The following is a 12,883-nucleotide window of genomic DNA, read 5'->3' on the forward strand; positions in this document are numbered from 1 at the left end:
AGGAGGATATCACTGGTCCAGGCAGCAGGCAGGGACTTGGTCAGCAACAGCGAACACAGTTTTTCAGGCAGCAGGCAGGGATACTGTCCATATTACAGTCCAGGGTTAGTGCAGAGATGTCAGCAGTGCCAAAAATATTGGTCCTGGTAGTAGGCAGGTCCTTGTGGTGTGGTCAGTGCGGCATGATGGCAGTAAGTCCTACAGGCAGCAGACAAAAGTAGAGCCTCGTTCAGGACAGAATGGGGATAGGGGTAGAGGCTTCTCCCTCCCAAATCTCTTTGAAGCCTCCGAGTCTCCAGACCCTAATCTAGGAATAAGAAAACAAAGAAAATTGTTTTCTTCTTCCAGAAAAACTATACTGGAGCCCCTAACATATGTGAGACCCCGTGTTGAATCCCACTAGTCCAGTTGCAGAATACAAGATCAGTCCAAGAGGCAGGCAAATATCGTGGTCAAACAGTCCAAGGTCAGTTCCAGATCAGGCAGAGATATATACAGAATCGTTAGACAGAAGCATGGTCGAATAACAGTCCAGGGTCAGTTCCAGATGAGGCAGAGGTATGTACAGAATCGTTAGGCAGAAGCGTGGTCGAATAACAGTCCAGGGTCAGTTCCAGATCAGGCAGCGGTATGTACAGAATCGGCAGGCATAAGAGTGGTCAAATAACAAGCCAGGGTCCGTTACAGAGCAGGCAGTGGCATAAGGGGTGTGAAGGTGTATGAAGGCAGGAACTGAGGATTATGTTTACCATACTTCACTAAAAATTTATTGAAGTATGGTAACGCCGAAAACAGTCGCCTATACAGAGGCCTGGTTGGGAAGGACATTGTGCACAATAATAAGATGTGTCTTTTCTGACTCCTGCTTTGGTACACGCCTTACATCTTTTTTGGCGTCTTTTGCCTGCTGGTGTGGGGGGAATTTTATCCGGAAAGTGGCGCTCGGAGAGTCGACTTACAACGTCTGATCGGATATTTTCTGGTGGGCCGTTTGGGAATAAAAGGGCTGTGAAAACTTCCTCCTGGTAGCCAAAGAAACGTTTGGGGTTTTGGGTGGCGTTGCTGTAAATTACATATGAATTGTAAATGGCCAATTGAAAAAAATAAATTACTACTTTTTTGTACCAATGATATGTCCGTCTTGAGACCAGATATGGTTCCATCATTTGGTCGTTGAAGTCGACTCCTCCCATGAACAAATTATACTCTGAAATACATTTGGGTTTCTTTACGGGGCCATTCCTTCTGGGGATTTCTACGAAGGTATCGTTGTGGATAGAAGATAACATGTACACATCTCTTCTGTCCCTCCACTTCACTGCCAGAACCTCCTTGTTTCTTAGACTTGCGGTTTCTCCTTTCCGCAGCTTCTTGTTCACCAGACTTTGAGGAAAGCCCTTCCGGTTCTTTTTTACAGTGCCACATGCTGGCGTCTTCTTCCGGTGAAGGTTGTGGAACAGGGGCAGAGATGTGTAGAAGTTGTCTACATAGAGGTGGTAGCCTTTATCCAGTAGGGGGTATATGAGGTCCCAAACAATTTTTCCGCTGGATCCCAAATAATCCGGACAATTAGGGGGCTGTAGCTGGGTGTCCTTCCCTTCGTACACCTTGAAGGAATATGTGTACCCTGTGGCTCGGTCACATAATTTGTAGACCTTCACCCCATAGCGGGCCCTTTTGCTGGGCATAAATTGCTTCATCCTAAGCCTGCCACTAAATTTAATAAGGGACTCATCCACACATATGTGTTGGTCCGGGGTAAACAATTTGGGGAATATTTCAGAAAAATAATTTAGTATTGGTCGAATTTTGTAAAGGCGGTCATAATTTGGATCATTTCGTGGAAGGCATTGGGAATTGTCACTGAAATGTAAGAACCTCAGGATCATCTGATACCTGGTTCTGGACATTACCACGGAGAAGAGCGGTGAGTGGTGGAGGGGGTGGGTTGACCAGTAGGTACGTAATTGTTTTTTTTTGTTGAGTCCCATATTAAATGTGAGGCCTAAAAAAAGCTTGAACTCCTCCACCGTTAGGTCTCTCCATTCGTAGGGACGGGCATAATAGGAGGTCGGATTTTGAAAAATAAATTGTTGTGCATACAGGTTGCACTGGGCCACAATTGACGCCAACATGTCCTCCGTAAAAATTAAATTAAAAAAATCGATGGGGCTAAAATTCTCCGTGTCCACCTGGACTCCTGGCTGGGCGGTGAAAGGGGGAACATTGGCCTCTCCTGAATTAGGAGGAAGCCACAAGGGGTTCTGAAGGGCATAGGGAAGGCCAGCATGGCTCCTAACCCTTTGGGGCTGAGATGACACCCCACTGGTACTTGGCCTTTCTTGCTGGGGCACTGCGGTGCTGGTGGACGGCATTGCGGTGCTGGTGGACGGCATTGCGGTGCTGGTGGACGGCACTGCGGTGCTGGTGGACGGCACTGCCTCACTAGAACGCCTTCGCTTGATGGGCCAGATATCTTCCTCCTCGGATTCATCAGTCAGTGTTTCACTGCTGAGGACTGGCTCATAAGTTACGTCGGCTTCAGAATCCGAATCCGAAAAGGAATCGGAAGAGGAGAGCTCCCCGTTGCTCTCGTCGGCCGCGGAAATAATTTGGTACGCCTCCTCAGCGGAAAAGACGCGTTTAGCCATTGTAGCACTGATGGGCACTGATGAGGTGGCACAGATGGGCGTTTTTGAGGTGGCACAGATGGGCGCTTTTGAGGTGGCACAAATGGACACTGATGGGTCGGCACAGATGTGCACTGATTTATTACACAGATGTGCAGATTTGTTGCACGGATGTGCACTGATGAGGCGGCAGATGGGCACTGCTGAGGCGGCAGATGGGCACTGCTGAGGCGGCACAGATGGGCACTGCTGAGGCGGCAGATGGGCACTGATGGGTCGGCACAGATGTGCACTGATTTATTGCACGGATGTGCACTGATTTATTGCACGGATGTGCACTGCTGAGGTGGCAGATGGGCACTGCTGAGGCGGCAGATGGGCACTGCTGAGGCGGCAGATGGGCACTGCTGAGGCGGCAGAGATGGGCACTGCTGAATCGGCACAGATGGGCACTGCTGAGTCGGCAGATGGGCACTGATAGGTCGGCACAGATGTGCACTGATTTATTGCACGGATGTGCACTGATAAGGCAGCAGATGGGCACAGATGGGCACTGCTTAGGCGGCACAGATGGGCACTGCTTAGGCGGCACAGATGGGCACTGCTGAGGCGGCACAGATGGGCACTGCTGAGGCGGCACAGATGGGCACTGCTTAGGCGGCACAGATGGGCACTGCTGAGGCACAGATGGGCACCGATTGGTACAGATGGGCACCGATTGGCACTGGCTGGCACTGGCTGGCACTGGCTGGCACTGGCGGGCACTGGCGGGCACTGGCGGGCACTGGTGGTGCACAGATGGAGTACTGGCGGTGCACAGGTGGGCACTGGCGGTGCACAGGTGGGCACAGGTGGGCACAGGTGGGCACAGGTGGGCACTGGCAGGGTAGATCTGGGCACTGGCAGGGCACTGGCAGGGTAGATCTGGGCACTGGCAGGGTAGATCTGGGCACAGGTGGGTTTTTTATCACTTTACTGTCACTTTTCAACTCACAAACACCTTCGGTCTCCTCACACGCTATCGCTGTGTGAGGAGACACGTTCGGCAATGGGTGATGATCTCATTTGTTTACATTTGAGATCATCACCCATTGGAGGAGGCGATCGCGCTGTAAACGGCCGCTGTGATTGGCCGTTTACAGCGATCTGTGATTGGCTGTGTCCAGCGGACACGGCCAACACAGATTTTCCCGATGCGCGCTCCCGGGAGCGCGCGGGGAACTCTTAAAGGGGACTACGTCAATAGACGTAGTCCCGGAAATTGAGATCCGCGCTATACACGTCTTTTTACTATAGCGCGGATCTCAAGTGGTTAAGCGTTGTGATCGGCATTCAACTCTTGAGATTGCCATGTGCAGCTTGTATTTAGCCTGATTCCTGCTGACCAAAATTTGAGTCAAGTGGAAAATTTCCAGCCAAAAATTAACTATGTCTGATTGGTGCTGCAGCTGCCTTAATAAAATAGCTAGCAGTGAAGATTCTTAAATCCATACTGTTACATTTTTTATGTTCAGCCCACAGGCTGAACTGGAGAAATCCAGCTGTGTATATATACATTTGCTAGACCGAACATTCTGCGTTTCTTTTTTGAAAAATATTTATTGGGTTTTGTACATTACAATGGTATAGAGATCATTAGCTCTGAAGCACATATAATCAAATAAACAATTGAAGTTTGATCATTAGTAGGGAAGGGAGGTCATGGGTGAGGTATGGGGAAAGGGGAGGATGACAGGGGAATAATATTTACCTGTAAAAACAATAATACAACAAAGTATTTCAGAAAAAATTAAATCTTAAACATTAGTACCTTCAGGAGTGGAAGCAACGTTTAATCTATTTAACTAGTTATCTCAGAGACTGGTCTATCTACAACAATAATAGCAGATGAGACTACTTGTTTTGGATAAAAAAGAATCATGGTGGTCAAAGAGCTTCATGAGGTTATGGTTGCTCTGAGGTGGTAGAAAAGCAGAGGGGTCAGATAAGTTGGACAGTTTGAGAACACCTAGGGAATTGGTAAGATCTTGTTTAAGGTACCAGTCTGTAAAGCAAAATGGTTGCATACGTTCCTGTAGGATCTTTTGAGTAAATGTGATCTCCATGTATTTACGCCATCTCGGGAAAAAGTGTGAAGTAAAGTGAAAGTTCAGTATGATGGTGTCCAGCCTCTCCAGGTAGAAGAGGGATAATATAGCTTTTTTCACTGCTGGGTGGTGTTGATTTAATCCAATGAGACATGATAGTTCTTCAGGCAACTAGGAGACATATACAGTATGAGTCCATTGTGAAATGATTTGTGGTCCCACTTCTGATGAAGGTGGTTTGTATCCAAACAGGCACAGTAGATGATTTTTTGGTATTCCAGGTTTATTGATTTTAGAGATGAAGGCCAGCACAGAGTCCATGATCAGTAAGTATTGATAGTTGGGTATTCCCAGAAACAGTGAAGCAGTGTGGGGCATGGAAGTGAGCACCAGGGACATTGCACTTGAGTTGGGTCTGCCTTGTTGATGGGGAATGGGTAGTATGCCCTGTGTAAGATCTTAAATTGTGTTTCACACCATGTTTCTGAGACATTTTGTGGACATGTCTGTATCCCTTAAGGATTTTTTCCAATAATTTGTTGACATCAAATATGTTAGACCATTTTTGTAATGGTTTGAGATGATATTTTTCTGATTGTGCAATGAGGTGAGAGTATAGGCTGGAGATGGAATAGCCATCTCTTTCGGGTATAATGTCAATAAAATACTTTTATAGGGGATCAGCCAGAGGTCCACAACAAGACTGTAGATAGTTGGTTAATTGATGGTAGAAGAAGATGTTTGACAATGACAAGGAAAATTCCCATGCTAGGGTTTGGAAGGGATTGAACTTGCCTGGTTTGCCAAGGTACATGGAGGTTATTTTAGTAAGGCCCTTAGTACGTCATTGAGCAAAGGCTTTATGTAGAGTGAACAGGAGAAACATAGGGTTGCCTTAGATTGGTAAATGGCATGAGATACTTAATGGTAGCTCTAGTAGTCTCCGCACTTTCCTCCAGGCAATCGTATCTTTGTTGAGTACACTTGTTTTAAGGTGAGGTGTTAGAGTGTTAAGATTTAAGTGGAGGATGGCAGAAAGGGCGTGCGGAGAGGCCAAGGCAACCTTGAGTATTATATTGGAGTATCTGAACTTTCCCGACAGCCAGTCAAGGCCCTGTCTAAGTAGTCTTCCCCAACCTCGGAATTAGGGAGACAGTTTTTGTAACTCAAAGTGCATTTTTTTGCAGGACCATATAAAGGCAGATAATGCCTTGTGGATTTTTTGTACATCAGAGTGTTTTAATAGAAGAGGTATGGTCTGCATTGGGTAAAGTAGCCATGCAAACGACACCATTTTAAAGAGGTGACATCTCACAAAGAGCGAGAGGGGGAGGGTTGCCCAAGCTTCCAGCTCCTTCACAATTTTGGTTATTAAAGGTGGATAGTTAGGTATATATATATATATATATATATATATATATATATTAAGTATATATAAAGAGGAAGGTTCTCGGCCTATATGGATGCTCAAATATGTACAGTAATATGTTAGATTGCCAGGGCTAACGTGGATAAGTGCCTCCATTTAATAGATAGCCGGGGTTGGAGTGATAGAACTTCTCTTTTACCAAAGTTGATTCGAAAGCCAGAACTCAAAGGCTGCAAAAAGTTTGCAGAGTCTGTCAAAGTCTGAGATAGGGTTAGTGGAGAACAACAATATGTCATCCGCTAATAGGGCAGAGCGGAAAACTTGGTTACATATATTGATGCCACTAACTCTGTCAGGTGAGTTGAGTATTCTGGATAGAGGCTCAATAGTGATATTAAAGAGTAGGGGGAAAGGGAGCATCCCTGCCTTGTTCCCTTTGTCAAGGGGATTGTGTCAGAGATAAAGTTGGAAGTTGACAAGATGCGCAGTCTGGGATGCGTACATTTGCCGCAGAAAACGCATTACTGAGCCCGAAAAACCGAAGTCGTCCATCACTCTAAATAGCCAAGACAAACTGATGTTGTCTAAAGCTTTTTCGTTATCAAGTGACAAGATAGCGACATCCTGAACAGGGTGCGATTTAGTGTATTTCAGTGCCATCAATACCTTGCGAATGTTTAAGGTGGCTGATCGCCCCTGGAACAAAGCTAGATTGGGCTGGGTGTAATAGAGCGAGGAGTAAAGGAGCTAAGCGTGATGCAATTATTTTGGATAGGGTTTAAATTAAGGAAATTGGGCGGTAGGAGCCCGGATGTAGGGCATCCTTTCCTTTTCTGGAAATCAGTCTAATGTGTGCCTGCGTTCTTGTAGGGAGATAAGGGACACCATCCCACATGGCTGCGTATACATGTTTCAGGGTGTCAGGGAGAAAGTCTTTTGTTAGTTTATAAAATTCCGCCATGTAGCCACCTGGCCCTGGGTTTTTGGCAGACGCCAGACGTGATAGTCACCTGGATGTCATCAATGGTGATGGGGCATTAAGCACCTCCAGGCGAGCATCTAGGTACTTGTATCTTAGCCAGTAAAGCTTCTGCAGTCGTTTGGCCAGTCGAGTCTGCAGAGTGTAGAGTTGTGTAGTAATCTGGAAGTAATTTACTAATTTCAGCAGGTGAGGTAACTAGGGAACCAACCAAATTTTTTAGGTCAGAGATATGGGTGGGCCGCCTTGGTCCGGATCATAGCTTAGCCAGTAGTTTGCCCACCTTGTCACCAAACCTGTGAAAATGTAAGAAGAGTAGGAGGTTTTAGCCCCTTCTTGCTGCTCTGCCAACAGGTCAAAGTTGCATTTGGCCTGTCTGCATGATTTTATGTTATCAGGGGTGCGGTTTAGTGTTAGGCCGCGTACACACGCGGGGACTGTTCGCCCAACTTTGTTCGTCAAACAGTTTGAGCGGACAGTCCGCTCAAAATTAGCATGGACGGACTTGGCCACACACGACGAACGAACAGTCCGCTGAAACTTGTGCGATGACGTGAACGGCACGTACGACGGGACTAGAAATACGACGTCCTATACACTGCAATGCAACCTTCGCCGTGTAAATCCTTTCTGAGCATGCGCGGAACTTAGTTTAACGAACAAGCCTACACACGGACGGACTGTCCGCTCAAACTAAGTTTCAGCGGGCAGTTTTACGGAATTTCCGAAAAACTTTGTTCGTCAGACTGTCCGCTGAAACTGTCCGCTGAAGCCCACACACGAGCGGACTGTCCGCTGAAACACTGTTCAGCGGAAAAAGTTGAGCGAACAGTCCCCGCGTGTGTACGCGGCCTGAGTTGTCTCTCACTGGCTTGCATGTATTGTTGCCTGGCATTTTTTTAAATTGAGTGGTATAGGAAATTATTTTTCCCCTTAGGAATGCTTTGCCTGCATCCCAGAAGAGGTGTGCCCCATTTTTAGAGGCATGTTCTGTCCATGCTTCATATAGTATGTGGCAAAAGTCCTCATTCTCTGATAGGTAGGAGGGAAAGTGCCCCATGGGCAAGGGAAAAGAGGGTTTAGCAAGGCACATGTGTATTGGGTATTGGGGCTGTGATCTGAGATTCTGGCATCATTGATTTCTGAGTCGCATAGTGCCGATATTAATGCAGGAGAGGCAATAAAGTAATCAATGCACAAAAAGGATTTGTGGGGGGGGGGGGGGTGAAAAGAAGGTATATTCTCAGTCCGTCTTGTGTGTTAGACGCCATAAAACTACAAAACGCATGGACTGTGCTAGAAGGGTAGAGTGGGAAGTTGGTAAAGTAGATTTACTAGGTCTGCAGGTTAGACTATTTGTGTGAATAGAACTGAAGTCTCAGCCTATCAAGTGGAGAGTTTCAGGGGCAATCAGTACCCACTTTACCATGTCTTGGAAAAAGGAAGTGCCTGGTGAGTTAGGAGTGTATATGTTAGTGATAGCTACTTCTTTGGTGGCTAAGTTCATATGTAATGTCATTTTGCGGCTAGTGGAGTCAGTCTTAACATCTCTAATAGCATGTCTGAAGTTTTTGTGGAGCAATACAGCTACTTCAACCTTACGGCTTATGGCTGGTGAACCATAAACAGTACTGACCCATAGTTTTCGAAGGTGGGTTAGATCATCTGCAGACAGATGGAGCAATGCCACATCTGTCTGGAGATGTTTCAAATGTCCAAGGATTGACATGCGCTTACTTGGAGAATGAAGCCCTTTAACGTTCCATGATACACTCTTTAGGTGATTCCCATCGGTTTAAGAGGCCATGTCTGATGTGAAGGAAGTTAGAGGCTTGCAATAAAGCCTCCCTTCAGGCATTGCATCATGAATCTGTGGGTCACCAAAGTATTGTATGTATCGTGAGGGTATAGGTACAAAACAGGTAAATACGATATTCACATATTCAGAACTAAAATAAAAAAAATAAAAACAACAAAACAGGTGAAGTCAGGTGAAGAAACCACCTAACGGACGGGGTACTTCACTTTTTTTCAAAATGAGGTTGAACTGCTTAGCAGAGCTCCCACCAGTGGCTAGCTCCTCTCCTAGGTATGAAGTGTGAGCTTCGGGAAGGTGGGGGAGTGGGTACAGATAGTGGGTATCGGGGAGGGTTGGTCAGAGGAGTAGGGATAAGGGGGGACCAGACAGAGCTGGTTGGAGGGATAAGTTCTGGAGAGTGGGTGCTCAGCTCAAGGGCCACCGCAAGGAGGGAGCAAGGGAGATGGCTAGCAGCAGGAACCGTAAAGGTAATCACATGTGCGGGTAGTAATTTATCCTAGTGGTAAGAGAAACATCTAGCTAACAACCATATATGAGTGGTGCAGTTGGTTAGTCCATATAATGCAACAAAAACAGAAAAGGGGGGGGAGGGGGAAAATAATATCCATCTCCCATGTAGATTCAATAATAGGGAGTCTCAGAAATCTTTCAGTGTTTTCCGGATTGATCTTCCTGGTGAGTAAATTGAGTGCGTTTGTATGGAGGCTTGGTTGGGCTGCATTGTTGTTCAGGTGGTGCAGAGGGAAAAGTAGCAGATGTGGAAGAGGAGCCCTCTGCAGAATTGATGTGTTTCATTTTTGTGCCAGAGGCATTAATGTATTGTTCTGATTCTTCTGGGGTGGTGAAAGTAAGGTGTTCCCCTGTGTGTGTTTGGATGTGCAGGATTGCCGAGTAGGTGAGGGAGAATCTAACTTGGTTGCTCTATAGAGTCATGCAGATTGGAGAGAACACCTTACATTGTTTCATTACTTCCATTGAGTAGTCTGCAAAGAGAAGCAGGTTTGCGCCATCAACTGACAGGGAACGTGTACGGAGACATGTCTGTATAATGGCATTTTTGTCAGCATAGTTGAGATATTTAAAAATAACATGCCGAGGTTTGATGTGGCTTTCTGAGTACTGACCAATGCGATGGGCATGTTCAATAGTGCAGGGCATGCAGGGCCCCATTTGTTCAGGAATAATTTTACCACAAATATTCCTGAGCTGGGTATTGGAGACAGATTCTGGCAACCGAATTATGCATAAATTGCTCCTTCTTGAGCGATTTTCCAAATCATCAAGCTTGTCTCATATGTCCCTGTTTGCAGCAGTAATGTATGCTAGCACAGCAGAGTTAGCAGAGAATTCATTTTCCAGTGATGAGAGCCTGTCTTCCACATGTGAGAGCCTCTGAACCTGTGCCTGCACTTCTATATGCAGCTGCTCTACCCCTCTGTGTACTGCAGCGTCCACTGTAGCAGTCAGAGTGGGACCTAGCAAGGTAACTGCTGCTTGTGCTATGCCTACGGGAGAGGCAGGAACTGTGACCATTGCTCTTGATAGTGTGGGAGACTGTAGTGTCTCTGCCAAACATGGAGCGACCGCTATTTTAGCTTTGGCTGCGCTGTGTCTCCCGCGTGAGGTATCATGGAGGGCACCGATCGAGCGTACGATTGCTCCACAAAGTGATCCACGTGATCCCACAAGGTAGCGGGAATGAAGGAGGGTCTCCCCCAAGTATTAACCAATGTGTATAGCAGGTTTTGTGAGTAGTGTGGTGGGAGCTGTGTGTATCTACCTCCTCCTCATGTGGTGCCTGTTTCCCGGAAGCCATTCTGGGTTTTTAGCCCATTATTGCTGATGCAACTTTCTAAACTATTTAACAAATACTAAAATGAAAATAAAAATTAATTAAAATAATTAATTAAAAATAAATACAATTTCTTAATATTTTACTATAAACAACCAAGGGTTCACAGATTAAACTATGAAAATAAGCTTTTTATATTAATTGATGAGTTGGCCATTATTTGACTTCCCAAAGTAAATGTGCCTTCAAACATAAAATACCTAAATTATAGTATAATTATAACGATATGAACCTCGCGCTACAGAAATAAAATTTGAAATTTTAAAATTGTTAAAGCTGCTCCCCTTAAAGTGCAGCATGCTAACTTTAGTGTTGAAGCAATATGTGGTAGGGGGAACTAGTAAAGTGCTAAACAAAAATGCAATTGATTAATAATGTACATTTGTAATTAGACAAATATAATAAAGTGCATAGTGTTAATTGGTAAATCAAATAATACAGTACAGAAATGAATTAACAATTGGTACTATTTGTGCTAACATTATTAACCAAATAATTAATCAATTCAAAGTCCATAAATATTCTTAGTATTGTGATTCTTATCCATACACTGTCACCAAGGCAAATCTTTGTGTATATCACACGATGAGTGTGAGTAAATTGCCTACACAACAGGTTGTTTGTATAAATCAGTGGGCTTGCTGGTGTGCCAATGGAGATGTAGCTGGAAAACTTTTCAATAAGATCCTCCTCTCCACCAGGATACACCATTAAAAATAGACATAAAACGGGACCATAGCATAATAAAGCTTATTAAAAATAATTAAATAAAACAATGTCAATTGGCTGCTCACATTTATGGGTGCCTTTTTCCAGCACTAGGGATAACAGCATGTATCACCAGGTGGAAGGTCCACAGCTGCCCAGCCTCCGCTCAGTGTTTTTAAGGACACTGACCAGTGTTGCTAACCATCAGTATTCAGTACTGACAGCCAGTAAAAAATAGGCACTTTTCTCCTGACAGTAAATGCCATTGGCAAGAAAAGGGTGCCAGCAAAAAATGCATGGCTCCAGTCCTGAGCTGGTCAAGACCATCTGAGTGCCTGCTGGTGTGTTTGGGCAGTGCTGGCAGGGGGTGAGTCTGGCAGAGATGGTACCAGAGCATGTAGTGTGATGTGATGGTGCAAGGGGGCCAGGTGGAGCCTGGTTAGTTGGAAACACTGACACTGACAGAAATGGTTATGTCCCCATAGAAAGCTGCCATCATCACACATGGCTCACAGCCATCCCCAAAGGCCAATATATGAGAATTAGGGGAGGAGCTGCAATAGTATAGAACTATTAGGACTTCAACACTCAATCAGCTATTCTCACCAATAGGTTCATAGAGAAAGGTCATTAGAAAGGTCATTAGACATTAGATAAATGCCAGAAAAAAGTTCTTACCATGAATAGAGACACTATCCTAACAACAAAAAACATCATTAACTGCTTAAGGACTGCCTCCTGCACATATACGTCGGCAGAGTGGCATGGCTGGGCACAATCACGTACCTGTACGTGGCTCTTTAAGTGCCCAGCACGCCGGCGGCGGCGCGTTCCCGAACCCGGTCCTGAGCTCCATGACCTTGGCCGCGGGACCAGTGGACGCGATCGCCGCTGGTGTCCCGCGATCGGGTCACAGAGCTGAAGAATGAGGAGAAGTCTGTGTAAACAATCCTCTCCCCGCGCTTCCTACTGTGGCTGTCACCGATCGTCTGTTCCCTGTTATAGGGAAAGACGATCAGTGACATCACATGCCAGGCCATGCCCCCTACAATAAAAAAAAACACATAACGTCACACATAACCCCTCCTAGTGGATAACTCTTTCACTGCCAGTGTCATTTACACAGGAATCAGTGCATTAAATAGCACTGATTGCTGTATAACTGACAATGGTCCCAAAAATGTGTCAAAAATGTCCGATGTGTCCGCCATAATGTCGCAGTCACAATAAAAATCACTGATCGCCGCCATTACTAGTAAAAAAAAATATTAATAAAAATGCTATAAAACTGTCCCCTATTTTGGAAACGCTATAACTTTTGCGCAAACCAATCAATAATCGCTAATTGATTTTTTTTTTACCAAAAATATGTAGAAGAATACGTATCAGCCTAAACTGAGGAAAATATGTTTTTTTATATATTTTTTGGGGGATATTTA

The sequence above is a fragment of the Lithobates pipiens genome, unplaced genomic scaffold (genome assembly GCF_037356315.1).
Source record: "Lithobates pipiens isolate NorthernLeopardFrog02 unplaced genomic scaffold, aLitPip1_a1.2 Scaffold_16, whole genome shotgun sequence".
Classification (NCBI taxonomy): domain Eukaryota; kingdom Metazoa; phylum Chordata; class Amphibia; order Anura; family Ranidae; genus Lithobates; species Lithobates pipiens.